Genomic DNA, 18,235 nt, shown 5'->3' with positions numbered 1-18,235 from the left:
AAACCCCCTCCCTTTCCCCCCGCCTCTGGTTGCGGCCCGTTGTTGAGGCAGGTTCGTCCAACATGGGGCCCAGGGGGACACATGCACTTCCGTGGGGAGCCCAGACTAAGTTCCTTCTAGAAGTTTCTAAATGTACAGGTGTCATCCCTCTATCCAATGCCTTTATGTGAACCCTCTAGAAGGATCTGTTTCTTTGGAGAGGGCAGTGATTTTCAAAGTTCGAAAGGTGATGTCACCTGCCCTTTCTTTTTGGTCTGGTTGCTAGATTTTTATGTGTATGATTATACTCAACACTTCACTCCCCCTGACTCATCTTTCCGGGAATCTGACGAGGCAAAGGTGACATCCACTGCCACACACTTGGGGCTTGATCCCCCCAGCCTCCCCTGTTACAACCCACTCCCCACGCGGCCACCGAGGTCCCTTCCTAAAGCGCTCACTGTCTGCCCCGCCCTCCTATATGCCCCACTGCTCCCCACTGCTGTCAAGTTAAGGTTCAAATTCTTTAGCCAAACATGTGGGTCTTTTGCTCCAATAACAACCGTTTCTCCCCCCAGACCTCACACTTAAGCTCACTTTCATGCCAATCTATTTAGGGTTGGTTCCCATTCTCATGCCTGGGACTGTTTTCACCCCGTGATATGACCCCACGTGATGTGTAGAAAGGCTGCCTAGAGGGGCAGAGGGTCTCCAGCAGTTACGAGCTGTGTGTCCTTGGTCTATTTGTTCAGTCGCAAAACACCTTCCAGGCAGAATATTTGGGGGGGGGGTGTTAAGTGAGATAATAGATTTTCAACACCCGACCCAGAGCAGGTGATAAAAGTTCACGTTCCTTTCCTCTTCCCACAACCCCGCCCCGCCCACTCTGAAAACTCCCTGCCTCTTTGAGATCAGAGGCAGGTATCTCCCCTACCCCCATCGTCACTTGTGCTGCTCAGGTTCACCCCCACCCAGGTTATTCGTCCTCCCATTAGACTGAGTCCCTGGGGGAGGGGACTGTGTCTCAGCCCAAACACAACACCTGATGTGCCTTGAGACAAAGAGCGTGTAAGAGCGCCATGTACCCCCATCTTCCCGGCCTCCTCACACACGATCTACAAACCCCCACAATCCCACCTGGCAGGGCCCTAGCCTTCCAACGTCGTGAGTAAGCAGAGGCTCAGAGAGGCGGAGTAACGCATAGCAAGTCGCACAGATGACAACCACAAGTTCACGGTGCCAGTGCATTCCTGACCACGGCAATTCAGCCGCCACACAGCCAGCTGTCTCCGGGGGGCCTAAGAGACAGGCACGGGGGTCAGGAGTGTATGAGGCTGCTGCAGATCTTGTGAGGTCAGACTCTGGGAACAAGACCTTTCATCAGAGGGATGTCAGGAGGAATTCGTGCAGGCGACCAATTCAAAGAGGGCTTCATGGGAAGATGTGGGCTTTGGAGGTCAGTCATGCTGATGTGGGGCTTTGACACTGGCTGGTTAGTTGAGTTCTTAACTTTCTCAAGCCCCACTGTTTTCTTCTATCATATGAGGTTAATAATAGTAGTTATCTCTCTCTTTTAAGTTTTTGGGAGTATCAGTTGACTTCATCTGTGCAAAGCACCTGTGACTTGTGCTGTCACATGGATGGATGGATGGATGGATGGATGGGTGGATTATGGCTGATGAATGGGTGGATAGATGGATGGATAGATGGATGACAGATGGATATGGATAGATGAATGGATGATGGATAATGGATGGATGGATGGATGATAGATGACGGATGAGTGGATGGATGGATGAATGAATAGATGGATGGATGGATGTTAGACATATGGTCAGATGGATAGATCGATGATGGGTTGATGGATGGATGCATGCATGGATACACAGGTGGATGGATGATGGACGGATGGGTGGATGGATGAATGGATGGCTGATGGAGGGAAGGAAAGGGGGAGTCAAGGAGAGGTGGTAGAGTGAGAGAGAGGGATAGATGGGTGGGCACCTACCGTAGACAGTCTCCATGCTAAGCAATAGGAAAAAATAATGTGTAAAAGCTGGTATTTACAACCCCCATCCTCATGGAATTTGCACATAGTGGGATAAAGAAGCATTATTCAAATAACCACACAAACAAACATAAAACTGTGACTGGGAAAAGGGCTGTGCAGCAGAGCTATGCCGCGTTATGAGGCACCTTTCCAGGGGATTTGATCTGGTTTGTGAGACCAGGAAAAGCACCCATGACAAGATGACTTAAGCTGAAAAGATGTCTGGCTTAGTTTGGGCACGTCCCAAATTGCAGGGCAGCAGAGGCAGACAGAGCCAGGTGCCAGCTGACCAAGCTTCAGAGATGCTCAAGACACAGAACCGACCAAGCATGCACCTGCCTGACCACGGAGTGCGGAAGGGACTAGAAGGAGACAGAGACAGCTCTCGGGCCTCTGGCCTCTCGTCCTCTCATCTACAGGACGGTGATGGTCCCCACTCCCTGAGAGGGGGGTGGGTCATGAGCTGGGACTGGCACGTCGATCTGGGTGCTGTGAGAAGTCCGTGAAGAGGTGCTGGGGAGGGGGGTGGATGCAGGTAGAACCCTGGAGCTCAGGGCCGGATGGGAGCTGGACCGGGAACATGGGCGCCACCTGATGCTGTGGGTATGGATGGCGTCACCCAGAGAGAAGACGGGGTGGGGGAAGATGGGAAGAAAGAGGGTCTGGTTATCCTTGAGGAGCCCCATCAGCCCTGGGCTGGACACCCAGGGGAGGAGGCGTGGCCAGAGAGATGGCACAAAGCCCTCGGGGGCCATCTGGAGGAGTCATAGGTGGGGGAACCGGAAAAGGACACAGCAGAGGAGTGGGCTGGGAAGGCCTGGCCATGAAAGGGTCGAGCGGGAGGCACAGAGCTGGAGGGAGAGGAGGCAGCAGGCACTCACTGCATCCCCATAGACATGGCCATGCATCCGACGGGGCCACCTCCCAACACATGGGCACTGGAATCTTCTAGAAACTTCTGTGCCATCTGCACAGCACTCACTCTCTGAAGGGCAGCCGTACACACACACTCACACAGAGCAGAATTTTGTCCTGCGTTCGTGTTGTCCTTTGTCTGGCAGTCCTTGAACGCTGCAGTCCGTGGGGACATTTGGGGACCTGATAGCTTCACCTTTGTATGGTAGTGGTCAGTTCTTATGGCTTGGGGGTCAGTTCACACAGCGGGCTGCTCAGAGTCTATGTCCACTCCCACTCCTTGCTTCTTGGTCAAGGCTTTAGGGCAGGGGATCCCACTCACACACATTCACACACACACACGTGTATACGTGCACACCTGTACATGTACACTCACACATGCACCCACACACATGCATGCACACTCACACACGTACGCTCACACACTCATGTACACACGCACACTCACACACATACACACAGACTCACAAACACACACATGTACACACAGGCACTCACATGTACACATGCATGCCACACACGTGCACTCACACACATGCACAAATGCACATGTACATTCGCACGTATACTCATGTGTGCACACATGTACACACATACACATGCACAGTCACATGTACACATGCATGCTCGCACGTGTACACACATGCACATGTGTACGTGTACAGTCATACACACTCACACACATGTACACATGCAAGTGGATTCTTCCTTTAGCCTCATCACTCACTTAAAAATTGTATTTCAATTTCCTTCAAATTGATCCATTGCCAGAAACCCCTTTAACTTCCTGTTACAAAAACCACCAGAACTGTCTCCATAAATCATGAGCGGGCAGCTTGCACTGTCATCACGGACACAGTGGTGGCTCTGCGCAGATGGATGGCGTCCTAGTCATCGAGCCCTCGTTACCGTCACAGCACTAGGAACCGCGCCCCTCACCGCCTGGGCAGGTCGCCCGTCCAGCGCCTGGGTCCCCTGGGCAGACGCGTGCCCAGGCCCAAGGCTGGGCCTCAGCCCCACGGGGCCTCCTGCCTGGGCCTCACACCCCAGCCCGCCAGGCGAGGCCTGCACTTGCCCCCGAGTGCGTGTCTCCACTAGCCTCGGTGTCCAAGGAGCTTGTGTGCAGCAGGGGTGCGGGGGGCCGAGCCCCATGTGCTCTGCCAGATGCCACCACCCCGTCCCCACCACCCAGCAGAAGGGACGCAAAGAGCAGCTGTCCTCACTTCCTGCCCAGCTGCTCTGCTTCGGATTTGAACTTGTGCCTGGCTCTGAGATGTTCACCCGCCATAGGCCAGAAGAGCTGCTTCCTTCTGAGGGTCTGAGTGTACCACTTCCCGGGTGGGCAGCAACTAAGGGGAAGCTGGGGTCGGGGTGGCCATGGAGGACAGGGGTAGCTCTGGTCAGCTGGGGCCTGGGGAAGGCGCTGTCCCCGCAGGGGGAGGGCGAGGCGTGGGCGGCCGTGAGAAGTCAGGGGCCGGCACCTCCGTCTGATCGTTGGTCACGCTGACGGAGGGCCGCATGGAGCGTTGAGGGGAAACCCAGGTGACGGAGACGCCGCCGCGGGGGCATCCCAACAACACAGCGACAGCAAGGGAAGCATCGATTTCTGCTGTAAGAACATTCAGATTTATTGACGCACAGGTTCCCGTTGATTCACCGGAAAGCAAGGTCGGCTGGGCCCTGACCCCCGGGCACGTCAGCCTCTTGCCTGAGGAGGAGCCAATATTTGCTGCGTTCGGTCTGTCTGTCCGCCGTGGGGCCATCCCTGTCCGTTCTCAAGGTTGATGCAGCCAACCGGGCAGGGAGGGCAGAGCGAGCACCCGGAGACGCCCCTGCTGGCCGCGCTCCCCGCGAGGCGCTCGGCGCGGACGTGGTCCATTCCCCCTTTATCCCAGACGTGCCCCGGGGGAACCCGGACACCCCCCTCCCCGGCTTGTGAATCCCTGTCCGCAGCCCCAGCCCCAGGGACCGCTCGCCTTGACCCTCACCTGCGGCTCGGGGGGGACTCCCGGAACTCGGCGCCCGCACCTCCAGCCTCCAGCCCAGTCCTGTTTCTGGTCAGGACTCTTACTGCTGGAGGCATAACCGTACGCGGGTCCAGGCGGGAGGCAGTGGGGCCGGGTCGGAGGGCCTGACGTGGAGGTCGGTCCTGGAGAGGAGGCTGTGGCCCAGAGCCCACCCGGTGACCTGCCTGTGCCCAGCCTCCTCAGTGGTAAGTGGGCAGAGGGTAGGGCTCCCCGGGCTGTGGGCGGGTGGGGGGCCGGCAGACCTGGAGCCCCCATCCCGCCCACGTCGGGGTTCCCATCCCCCCCCACGTCGGGGTTCCTGCGGTGGGGGGCCCAGAGCTGTGCTGACTGGCCCCGTGGCGGGCCGTCGCCGGGTCTGGGGGCTGTGGGGGCCGCCTGTGTGCCGAGGGAGGGACAGTGTGTCCCGGGGCGCGTGTCCCGGGGGGTCAGCCTGAGCAGGTGGGGCCGTGTGAGCCTCTGCTCGTCTCCTCCCCGCCTTCTCCACCTTAAGCGGGTCGTGGTGTGGGCAGGGGTGTGGGAGGCAGGGAGTGTCCACAGACAGAAACTTCTGGGCCGGAGTGCAGGGAGGTTGGGCGCTGGGGGATGAGTGTGCCTCCCAGGGCAGGGGGCTCCTGAGCCCAGCACAGCCCTGCTCCACGGGGACATTGGCCGTGGGAGAGCGCTGGTGTCCTGGGCAGGAGACAGCGACCAAGCGTCCCACCCGGGATAGCAGCCAGTGGGCCAGCAGGGGGCGGCCGGGGGCCGCAGGGGCCAGCGGGGGCCGCAGGGGCCAGTGGGGGCCAGCGGGGCCAGCGGGGCCAGCCGGGGGCGGCAGGCCTACACGGACCCGCCCTGGGAGGCAGACGCAGAATCTCAGCAAGAGGCCAGCGTGTGGAAGTGAGGGGCTCCCGTAGTGGGGGGCCAGGCCCCGGCCATCACAGGACACACAGGCCTTCACAGGTGGTTGTGAGCGGGGGACGTAGGCCTCTCTGGGAGCCACGGTGAAGATGCTGACTCCTGGGCCTCACCCCTGCCTCTGACTCCCAGGCCTCACCCCTGCGTCTGACTATGGGTCTCACCCCTGCCTCTGACTCCTGGGCCTCAGCTCTGCCTCTGACTCCCAGGCCTCACCCCTGCCTCTGACTCCCGGGCCTCACCCCTGAGCTCTGCTCTACTGACCCAGGAATCTGCACTGTGTGACCCTGTGCCCCAGGGCTGCCCCAGGAGAAGGCACAAAGCAGGGCCTTACGAGTGAAGACACTTACTCTCCCTAGTTCTGGAGCCCGGAGCCGGAGGTCAGTGTAGGCAGGGCCACGCTTCCTCGGTGGGCCTGGGGGTCCTTGTGGCCTCCCGTGGCCTCTAATGGCCCCAGGCGACGCTTGCCATGAGCCCCTGTCCCTCCGCCCTCTGCCTCATCCTCTCCCGAGTCCTCCTGGAGGGACACGTGGCGTTGGGTTCAGGGCCCGCCCTGACCCTGGAGGATCGCATCTGGACACCCTCAACGTCACGGCGCTTGCAAAAGACTCTTTTTCCAAATAAGGCCGTGTCCCCGGGTCAGGGCGGGACACATACGCAATTCTGGGGGCCTCCCTTTAGGCAGCTACACAGCCCAGGATCCAAACTCAGAATCACTGGTCAGGGGTGTGTCTGTCACACAGATGAGGCTGGTAACGTGCATGCGTGTGGTGGCACTTAGGGGACAGGTGTGCCGTAGGCCGGGCAGCGCTGGGCGGGAGCGGCCCTCTCACACCAACAGAGGCCGTCGGAGCGGGTCCAGGGCCCTGGTGCGCCCGGTGCGCTGTGAGCCAGAGGGCGTCTGCGCGGGAGGGGCGGGGGCAGGGGCCCACCAGGCAGGGCCGTCAGACCAAGGGGGACTTGTGGGGGGGGAGGGGAAGACAGCAGCGCTGAGCCCCGGGCAGGACAGGGGACGCTCGTCATTAGTTCTGTGGATCCCCCCGTGTCCCACCCCAGCCACGTGCCATGCCTGGTCCTGGGAAGGGACGGTCACCCTCGGGAAGGCAGCAGAGAAGCCATCACTGGGCCGGGGGACCTCAGGGAGCCTGTCCCTGCAGGCGTTGGGGCAGGGTCCCCTTCCTCCCTGCCGTCTGTCTGTGTAAGCAACGCAGGGCCCTGCTGCAAAGCTGAACAGCGAGTGTGCCAGACCGACCGCTGGGCTGTGGCCGGGGCTGCCATGCGCTGGCCCCCACGGGGTTATACGTGTGTTTGTTTTCATGTTTATTTATCTTTGAGAGAGAGAGAGAGAGTGGGGGGGAGGGGCAGAGAGAGAGGGAGACACAGAATCCAAATCTGAGCTGTCAGCACAGAGCCCGACACACGGCTCGAACTCACAAACTGTGAGGTCACGACCTGAGCTGAAGCCGGACGTTCTGCCGACCGAGCCCCCGGGCGCCGCAGGCCCTGCAGGGTTGCACGTGAGCCCCTCCCAGGGCAGCGCTGTGGCCACAGGCGGAACACGGGGTGCGGACAGCCGGCTCTGCAGGTTTGGACGAGAAGGGGAGGAGGCAGTGCCGACAGCAGGTGTCGGGGGGGCGGCCGGGGCCCAGAGATGAAGCCCCAGCGGGCGCACAGAGTCCCTGTCTGGCTGATGGAGACCCGGCGCCCAGGGCAGGGCTGGCGTCCGGGGGTCGGAGGCCTGACTCCACCCTGCAGGAGGAGCGGGACAGCGGGCGAGCGGTTCAAGAGCCTCTCGGGCCGAGCCCTGCGCAGGCACAGCCCTTCCAGCCCGGGGCCACCCAGCTGCCTCCCCAGCTGCCCCGGCCGCTCCTGCCGCGGGCAGGCCCGGCATCAGCTCGAACCATCACCTCCTCTAACCGATCAAGTTCCCACTCACTGAACACAAGAAACGAGGAAAGAAAAATGAATGAAACCGAAAGCGAGAGGGCCGAGCAGAGCGGTGACCCCAGCCACGCTCCTCCTGGGAGCCCAGGCGGGGGCCCCGTTAGAAGTCCCGCCGGGCGCCCTGAGCCCGGCCAGGCCTGGGAGCCCGTGGCCTCACCAACGGCGCATCCTCTGAGGGACTCCTGCCCCCGCCCCTGCCCGGGCCCCCCGCAGGCCCCCACGCTGCCCTGCACCCCCTGCCTCCTCACCGCCGACACCACCCTCCGTGCTCTGCGAGCAAACGGGGCCGGAGCAGACATCACCTCTCTTGCCAGTTCTGAACAATCGCAGCGAGAAGTTCCTCGCACGGAAGTGCACGTTCCCGATAATTGGCCAGTACATTTTGTCCTTCAACAGAAGGAAAGGGGTTGAGAAAGAAAAACCTTCTTTTTAAAGTATTGGGGGGCATAAAAGCTTGTTTGCGGAGTGGAATTAATATCGCATTGATAGTGTTTGCTGTTGTGTATCTGTCTCTCCCAATCTAGCAACAGGAGGTGACCTCCAAATAGAGTTAATTTAATCTGCAGAAATAACCTGCAATTGACTTTCCCGAAACCGATATTAGATGAAATCTCTGTTCCGCTGAGCCCGCCTGTCATTAACGATTCCCCGTGAAAGGCCTAATGTACAGCGTTTAAAAATCTCCCCTGATGTTGTCAGGTTTCATAAACGCGCTCTTTTATTAAGGAATTAGCAACACGGGCATCAGGGCTGGTGCTATACGGGCAAATCCCAGGGTCCCGTCCTGGACAGACAGGGCTCCCGTGGACCGAGGCTGCGAGCGCCGAGGGGCAGGGACACCGACGCCACCTGCCCACAGGGCAAGAAGGACATGGGGAGCCAAGAGCGCACAGACCTCCCCAGAAACCACGGAGTTCACGCTGCGACCCGGGCTCTCAGCAGGCTCCGGGAAGCAGTGATGGAGGGACACGTGCCTTCCCTGGGCGCACAGAGAAGACACGACACTCATGCCCACCCTGGGCGGTCCATCCACCGCGACCTGAGTTCTGGGCCCCAGCTTCTCCGCGGGGCCGGGTGACGATGGGCGTGTCCACATCTCAGCCGTGTTTCTGCTTCCTGCTCCCAGAAGCCACACTGCCCGCACCTTATGCAGGCGGCTGCACGTGATGGCTGCGGGTTGCTGGGTGCGCTCTTCAGGTTGGGGCCGGGGGCCTGTCAGAGCTGGCTCTGGATCTCAGCTGCCGCCCTCCTTCCCTCCCCGTCTCTGGGCCCAGCTCCCACATCTGTAAATGGGCACACAGTGGCCCCACCTCACAGGGATGTCAGGATTCGCTGTCGGGACTGCCCACACTAGGCACAGACCCAGGGTTTTCTACACGTGAACTGGGACGAATACTTCACTCTCAAAAGGTTTCTTGTAGCTTGCCCATCAGAGTATCTTATGATATGCGTGGGGATGGGCTTGTCCAGGGCCCCACAGCTCATAAAAGCCTTCTGGGTTCTGGGTGGGGGCCCAGCCACGACTGGTTCCCAGCCCAGCAGTGTGTTCGAGGGGCAGATCTCAACCTGACTTCTGATCTTATCTCCACAGAAGACTCACTCCCCAGGCACCTGAGGGGATGGAAGAAGGTCACTCACCTAGAGTGAGTGACCTTAGAGGTACATCTCCTACAGTCCACACGGTCAATAGCACAATGACATTGGGATTTTGTAATTTGGAGGATATTTTTGGTATTAACATTATATTTAAAGTCAACATTAAACTTCTGGTAACTTTGATTTAGCCCCGCTTTATAATTTAAAAATATACCAGAACCTATGGGGCGCCTGGGTGGCTCAGTCAGTTATGCGTCCAACTTCATCTCAGGTCACGATTTCATGGTCCATGAGTTCAAGCCCCACATCGAGCTCTGTGTGCTGTCAGTTCAGAGCCAGGAACCTGCTTCAGATTCTGTGCCTCTTTCCCTCTCTGCCCCTCCCCTGCTCACGTTCTGTCTCTCTCTGTCTCTCAAAGAATGAATAAACATTTAAAAAGAATCAAAAATATTCCAGGATCTAGCAGACAATTTCAGCTCTAGGACCAAGCAAAGAGCTCTTGGACTTGATACTAAAGCACGAGCCATCAAAGGAAAGACTGATACACCGGACCTCATCAAAATGTACAATTACATTCTATGAAGATGGAGAGGATTAAAAATCAAGCTAAACGCTGAGAGGAAATATTTGTACACTCTATATCAGACTCAGATTAGTAGCTAGAATATATAAAGAACTCTCAAAAGTCACCAGCAAAAAATATTGAAGCAATGCATTTAGAAAATGGGTAAAAGACATTTCAACAGCGATGATGTTGAAATGAAAAATAGCACCTGGAAAAGTCCTTGATTTCATTAGCTGTTAGGGAAATGGAAATTAAAACTAGGAGATAGCCCTACACATCCATCAAGATGGCTGAAATCCAAAGACCACATATAGCAGATATGTTAAGAAATGCAAGAAAATTAAAGCATATAAAATTCTCACTTAGAATCACAAAAGGCAGATTAAGAGTGGAAGACAAAAATAGGAACAGAGAATAGGGGAACAAATAGAAAACAGTTATGAATATGGTGGGGAGCAATCTAACTATAGCAATAATCACTTTAACTATCAATGACCTAAATATGCCAAGTAAAAGATAGAGACTGTAGAGTGGATCAAAAATAAGATTCAACTAAATGTTGTCTACAAGAAACTCACTTTTTAAAATTAAATTTTTATTTTAACTCCTGTTAGTTAACCTATAGTGTTATGTTAGTTTCAGTTGTACAATATAGTGATTCAACAATTCCAAACGTCACCCAGTGCTCATCACAAGGGCACCCCCTCATCCCCATCACCTATGTCACCCATCTCCCCCCCAACCTCCCACTCTGAGAACCATAAGTTTGTTCTCTATAGTTAAGAGTCTCAAGAAACCCACTTTTAGTAAAAAGACAAATATAGATTAAAAGTAAAGAGATGGAGAAAGACGTGACATGCTAACACTACACAAAGGAAAGTAGCAGAAGTTGCATTAATTTCAGACAGAGTGGACTTTAGAGCTAGGACACTATCAAGAATAAAAAGAACATTACATAATGATAAAGAGGGTAATACTCCAATAAAACATAAGAATCCTTAATGTGTACTCACCTAACAATAGAGTATCAAAATATATGAAGCAAAAACTGAGAACTGCATGGATAAATGTACTAGCACAGTTGGAGACTTTAACACCTTTTACCAGCAATGGATGGATCCAGCAGGCAGGAAATCAGGACACAGCTGAACTCAACAGCACTGATAATCAACTGGATAGAACTGACATCTGTAGACAACTTCATCCAATAACTGCAGAATGCACATTCTCCTCAAGCTCACATGGAACATTCACCAAGATGGACCACATTCTGGGCCACAAAACACACCTTAGTGAGTTTAAAAGAATCAGAATCATACAGTGTTTGCCCTTTGGCCAAAGTGAAATAAATCTAGAAATAAATAACATAAAGACAGCTGGAAAGTCTCAAAATACTTGGATATTGAAGAACATACTTCGAAACAACACATGGTTCAAAGAAGAAGCCTCAAGAGAAATTTTAAAATATTTGTAACTAAATGAAATAAAAACACAGCTTTTCAAAATCTTGAGGGTGCAGTGAAAGCAGTGCTTAGAGGGAAATTTATAGCACTGAATAAATATATTAGAAGAGAAGAAAGATCTAAGATCAATAATCTAAGCTTTCACCTTAGGCATATAGAAAAAAAGATGAGAAAATTAAATCCAAAGTAAGCAGAAGAAAAGAATAAATATTGGAGCAGAAATTAATAAGATTGAAAACAGGAAATCAATAGAGAAAATCAACAAAACCAAACACGGCTCTTTGAAAAGATCAATTAAATTGATAAATCTCTAGGCAGGCTAAGAAAAAAAGAGAAAGAACACTAATTACTCATAACAGAAATGAAAAGGAGACATCACTACAGATCCTATGGACATTAAAAAATAATAAAGGAATACTATGAACAATTCTATGCCCATAAATCTGATAAGCCTGATAAAACTGTCCAATTTCTTGAAACACATAATCTGCTAAACCTCAGACAAGAAGAAATAAACAATATGAATAAGCCTATATCTATTAAAGGAATTGAATCAACAGTGAACAATCTTTCAAAATAGAAAGCACCTGGCCCAGATGAATTCTACCAAAATTTAAGTAAGACATTATATCAATTCTCTAATCTCCTTTAGAAGGTAGAAACAGAGGGAAATACTTCCTAACTCATTCTTTAAAGCCAGAATTACTCTAATACCGAAACCAGACCAAGACATTAAAAGAAAATTATAGACCTATGTCTCTTAGGAACAGAAAGTGAATAATCCTCATCAAAATAATAAAAAATCAAATCTGCCAAGGTATGAAGAAACTATATACATCGCGTCTTGCTTTATTTTGGATTGATAATTATCATTATTATAATCTCCCCCTCTGGTTGAAAGTTACACAGTTGTTTGCAGTCTTTTTATTAGACAGTCTAGGATTCCCAGACACGTTTTGGACGCAGTACCGTCCAAGGGTAACAGGTGTTCTCTGCATCTTCCTGATAAAGGAAGCGCCTGAGAACACAGAACCCACCTGTGCCCTCACCTTATGCCCATGTTGTCACGTCCCGTAATTCTCTATTCCAAACGCATACCCGATATTGTCAAGATGTCAGTTCTTCCCAGTTTGGTCTGTGCATTCAGTGCAATCTCAACAAAAACCTGAGCAAGTGACTTTGCAGGTATGGACAAACTGATTCCAAAGTTCAGATGGAGAGGCAACAGACCCAGAATAGAAAACTCAATGTAGAAGAAGAACAAAGTTGGAGAACTGGTGCTACCTGACTTCAAGATTCAGGATAATCTTTCGCAAACAAGACACTTACGTGTTGGTGGTGAAAGAGCAGACAAGCAGATCAATGGAATGGAATGGAGAGCCCAGACACAGATCCTACCAGAAATGGCCCAAACCCAGAACTCTGACAGGAGCACACGCTGGTGGGGTTGTGGAGCCGGAGGAGCCCCCATCCACGGCTGGTGGGCAGGCAGAGTGGTGCAGCCACTTGTGAGGAGAGTCTGCGTTTTCTTACAAATCTAAACACACTCTGACCGTATGATCTGGCACTCACACTCCTTGGAATTTGCCAAAAAGTGTTGAAAACATGCCCAAGTGAGAACATACACACACATTTATAGCAGCTATACCCATAATGGCCGAAACTTGGAAACGACCAAGGTGCCCTTCCGTAGGTGAAGAGATAAATGATGTGGCCCATCCAGGCAATGGAATATTACTCAGTTTATATGTCATTTCTTCTTAAGAAGAAATGAGCTTTTGAGCCTTGAAAAGACAAGGGGGAACCTTAAATGCACATCAGTGAGTGAAAGAAGCCAAGCAGGGGCGCCTGGGTGGCTTAGTCGGTTAAGCGTCCGACTTTCGCTTGGGTCATGATCTCGCGGTTCGTGGGTTCGAGCCCCGCGTCGGGCNAAAAAAAAAAAAAAAAAAAAAAAAAAAAAAAAAAAAAAGAAAGAAGCCAAGCACACACTGTATGATTCCAGCTCTATGTCACGTTCTGGAAAAGGCATGACCACGGAAACGGTAAAAGGACCAGTGGTTGCCAGGAGTGGGCAACGACAGGTAGAGAGGGGGTGTTCCGGGCAGTGGGCCTGCTCTGCGTGACACTGTAATGGCGAATCGTGTCAGTGAACATCAGTCCAGACCCACAGAACTTACACCAAGAGTGGCCCTCAATGTAAAGCACCGATGCAGGACGACAATGACGTGACAGTGTTGGTTCACCTGCTGTCACAAATGTGCCACTCTGGTGGGGCATAAGGGCACTGGGGAGGCTGTGCACATGAGGAGGGCATATGGGAAACCTTTATACTTGCTTCTCAATTTTGCTGTTAGCTGAAAACTGATCTAAACAATCAAGTTCATTAATTCTTTCAAAAAAGAGAAAACGACAAGGAATTTTCACAATGACAAGGAATTTTCACAATTGACAGAAGACATGAATCCACAGATTCAAGAGACCCAACAAATTCCAAGCGGAATAAATAAAAGGAAATCTGCATCTAGACCCACAAATGCAAAACTACTGAAAACCTAAAACACTGAGACCATCTGGAGAATAGAGGGCCATGGCCGTCCACCTCTAAGAAGGCAGAAGTTCGGCTGGCTGCCCAGCAGAAACGTTGGTAAAGCGGCACGGTGAGATCGGAAAGCGCTGACGGAATATACAGAACGTAGGATTCTGCCAAAACCCGAGGGAGATGCGCGCCAGCAAACCACAGTCAGGGCTCTGCCGTGTGCAAGGTTGAGGAGAGCACCCGACTCAGAGGGGGGGGTGGAGGCGGCGGAAAGAAGGAGTGACCGTGACAGTGTGGACATCCATCCAGGTATATTCCAACAAATGTGGATTGTGTGAGATGCTAAGGAGAATATATGGGGGCGTTTGGAATAGAGAATTACGGGACGTGACAACATGGGCATAAGGTGAGGGCACAGGTGGGTTCTGTGTTCTCAGGCGCTTCCTTTATCAGGAAGATGCAGAGAACACCTGTTACCCTTGGACGGTACTGCGTCCAAAACGTGTCTGGGAATCCTAGACTGTCTAATAAAAAGACTGCAAACAACTGTGTAACTTTCAACCAGAGGGGGAGATTATAATAATGATAATTATCAATCCAAAATAAAGCAAGACATGAATGAAAGGGAAACAGAGCAGACAGGGACACTTACGCGATGTTGTAATTAACCCCGAATGTATCATTAACTGTGTCAAACGGAAAAGAATCAAACTTTTTGATTGATTTAGATTTGATTTAGGCTTCACCTAAAAGGTCATTAATGTCCTAAATGGATAAAATAGCAACACCCATATATAGAATGTTTTAAGACATTCTATGTAAAATAAAAGGACGCAGGAAGCCAAAAGGGAAAAAGACGAAGAACAGTGAACCATGGGAAACACTGAGCAAGGGGACGTGGCAGCCGTGGAGCCCCCGCAAACAGAACTGAAGAAACATGGTTCACAACAACCATTCCAGACGTGTGCACACCTGTCCACAAAGTGGAACTTGCGACATCATCACAACAGAAGAGGGTGATCAGCATGACCTCGGGAAACCATGGCAAACACAGGAAAAGCAAACTGTTCAGCTGAGAAACGGCCTCACAACCAAACCAAACCCCACAGCAAATGGGGAAAATTCTGAAGGTTTCTCTTCAAAACTGGAGACACACAAGGAAACTCAAGCCAACCCACTTTGACTCAGTGGGGCTGTAGCGACACGCCGGAGAACAGAGGCGAGAAAAATAAGTAAAATCTGTAAGGACTATAAAGGAAGAAACAAACTCTATTTACAGATGATACGACTAAATACATGGAAACAGGTAATAACACTTATGTCCTGTTATTAGAAATGTGCGTCACTGTAGTCAGACTGCTGCAGACCAAGTCAATATAAATTCAGTCCATTATATTTTTATGTACTACAAGTAGTTAAAAATGATTTTCTTACAAAGACAAAATGTACAACAATTTCACAAATATAATATGACATCTCACAACAGACGTGCAGGCAGCCAGGCCCCTCCTCGGCTCTCAGGACTCACCGCACATAAAACGCCAGCAATTAAGGGAACCTGAGATTGTAGCAGGAATAGTCACACGCAGATTGGAACGAACCACACAGCCAAACAGGGGATCTGCTAGAAGGTGATCAGGAAGAGCTTTGTGTTTGGGTGGAGAAGTTTCCCAAACCACAACTGTTGTACGAGGAAGAGTACATTTCCTGCTACACATGCAGTAAGTCTCGCAAAGGAGATTGTGAGTCAAAAGCCTGGCCCACAGCAACACACACACAGTACGACGGTGTGTGACAGCACCCGGGGTCCCCTGGTCGGTGTGCACAGCATGTGTGTGCTGAGTGTCGGTGCCCAGGGTCCCCTGGTCGATGTGCACAGCGCGTTTGTGCTGAGAGTCGGTGCCCGGGGTCCCCTGGTCAGTGTGCACAGGGCATCAGTGCTGAGCGACAGCGCCTGGGGTCCCCTGGTCGGTGTGCACAGGGAGTGTGTGCTGAGTGACGGTGCCCGGGCTCCCCTGGTCAGTGTGCACAGCCATACAGAGCCGTTCTGGTCACTGTCAGGACAGGAGGCATCTGCTGTGGGCCACGGCGCAGGAAGGGTTTCAGGTGGGGACACATCCATGTGACCTGCTGCTTGGCCCATCCGTGCTAATTTGATGAAATGTAATTCACAGGCACGTCACGTTTGATGTATTCTATGTATTTTATGTATTTTTCTTCACATTGGAATGCTTAACAATGGCGACATATAACCTCTCAGAACCGCACAGCACTGGCAAAGAAGTGACTTCATCGTATTTCAGACACTAAACGGAAACCATTACATCCTTACTTAATATTTCTGCAAGAAAACCCAAACACATAGCAGTGGATGCCGGTTTTGAAGAACTTGTAAGTCCTCATTTTTGTGCTGAGATGGATGTGGTGGCTCTTACTGTCACCCCTCTGTCTGGTGGCATCTACGCTTCCCGGACCCGCCGCCGGGGGGAGGACGGTTTATGATAGTCCCATCATGACCCGGGTCACAAGGGAATAAACGCGCACATAAACTACTGTCTCTAAGGTCCGGGTGCCGTTGGCTTCAGCACCAGCATTTGCTCTGGGTGACATTGCGATTATTAGTAACAGCACTGTATTGAAAGCACGTGGAGGTTAGTAAACAGAATCAGCTCTATTTATTTATTTATTTATTTATTTATTTATATTTTTTTATTTATTTCTGAGAGCGAGAGAGAGACAGAGCCTGAGCAGGGGAGGGTCAGAGAGAGAGGGAGACACAGAATCTGAAACAGGCTCCAGGCTCTGAGCTGTCAGCACAGAGCCCGACGCGGGGCTTGAACCCATGAACTGAGCTCATGACCTGAGCTAAAGTTGGAGGCTTAACTGACTGAGCCACCCAGGCGCCCCGAATCAGCTCTCTTTAAAAGGTATCTCAGGATATGAGGAATGGGGCTTCTGCCCAAATTTAAATCAAGCCCCAGAGATGAGGGAGTCAGCGTCCTGCATCAATTTTCTTCTTCATTTTAATTTTCTTTTAATTTAACGCCCTGAGAAAGGGTCCACATCAATGACACGAGAAGAAAGCCATCTTTTTCATTAAATGGACCTCATTTTGTTGCAACTGTACATTGAGTCGCTTGCCGTAGAGAACCCCGCCCCACATTCCAGCCACCTGCTGGGGGGCCCACCCCATGACACCCAGCAGCCCCCACTGTCCACCGCGTCCAGGCTGGGACACAACTGTGATATGTCCCCCATCAGGATGTCTGATGCCAGGAAACCCACAGACAATGTGGGTGAGCCTGTGGGGAGGGTCTTACAGCAGCCCTGTGCAGGCCCCGCCCACACCCTCACCCCTGGCCCAGTCCCCACCCACACTCACGCTCCTGACCCAGGCTCCGCCCACACCCACCTCCTGGCCCAGGCTCCGCCCACACTCACCTTCTGACCCAGGCCCCGCCCACACCCACCTCCTGACCCAGGCCCCGCCCACACCCGCCTCCTGACCCAGGCTCCGCCCACACCCGCCTCCTGGCCCAGGCCCCGCCCACACCCGCCTCCTGGCCCCGCCCCCCTCTGAGGAGGTGAAAAATAGCGGTTCCTGAGTTGGGGTGTTTGTGGATCAGGGGCGCCTGGGGGCAGCACCGCCTCCACCCTGTCATCAGAACCAGCGCACAGCCACAGCCCCCAGTGTGCGTCCACACAGCGTGGCCCCTCTCGCACGCACTGAGAACCCACCCCCAGTGCGGGGTGCAGGCCTGGGTCCCGGGTCCGGCTGCCCTGGGGCCCCCTCCCGCCTGAGCGGCAGCGGGCAGTGCGGGCTCTGAGCGCGGTCGGGTGTGGCCCCGCGGGCCTGGCGGCGGCGAGGGGCCCGCAGCGCGAGGAGCGTCTCCCCCCCAGAGCCCGGCTCCCGGGTCGCTGGGGCTACGGGGACTCACTCCTCGATCTGTGGAAGGGGGCACTGGGTTTGCGTGGTGGCTCCAGGGGGCTCACTCCCCCAGGACTTTCACCTGAGCCCCACCGTGGCCCCCGGGCCGCGCCCTGACCCCGGGTTCTGTCGCAGCCCTTCCAGGCCATCAGCCGGGCGCTCGGCAGGTCACCCGCCCCCGGGGCCCAGGACCCGGCCCCTCAGGCCTTTGACGGACACTCCCAGGGAGGGGGTGGCCTGGCTGTGTGCCCGCTCTCAGCAGCGCGGAGCCCCCCATGCGGGGAGGTGCGGGTGCCCCTGCGGCCAGGGCGGGGGCAGCCCCAGGTCTCCTGCCGCTG

Source organism: Crocuta crocuta, unplaced genomic scaffold (genome assembly GCF_008692635.1).
Source record: "Crocuta crocuta isolate KB4526 unplaced genomic scaffold, BGI_CrCroc_1.0 scaffold143, whole genome shotgun sequence".
Lineage (NCBI taxonomy): Eukaryota > Metazoa > Chordata > Mammalia > Carnivora > Hyaenidae > Crocuta > Crocuta crocuta.
The sequence above is the reverse complement of the archived record's forward strand: the minus strand, read 5'-3'. Positions refer to the sequence as shown.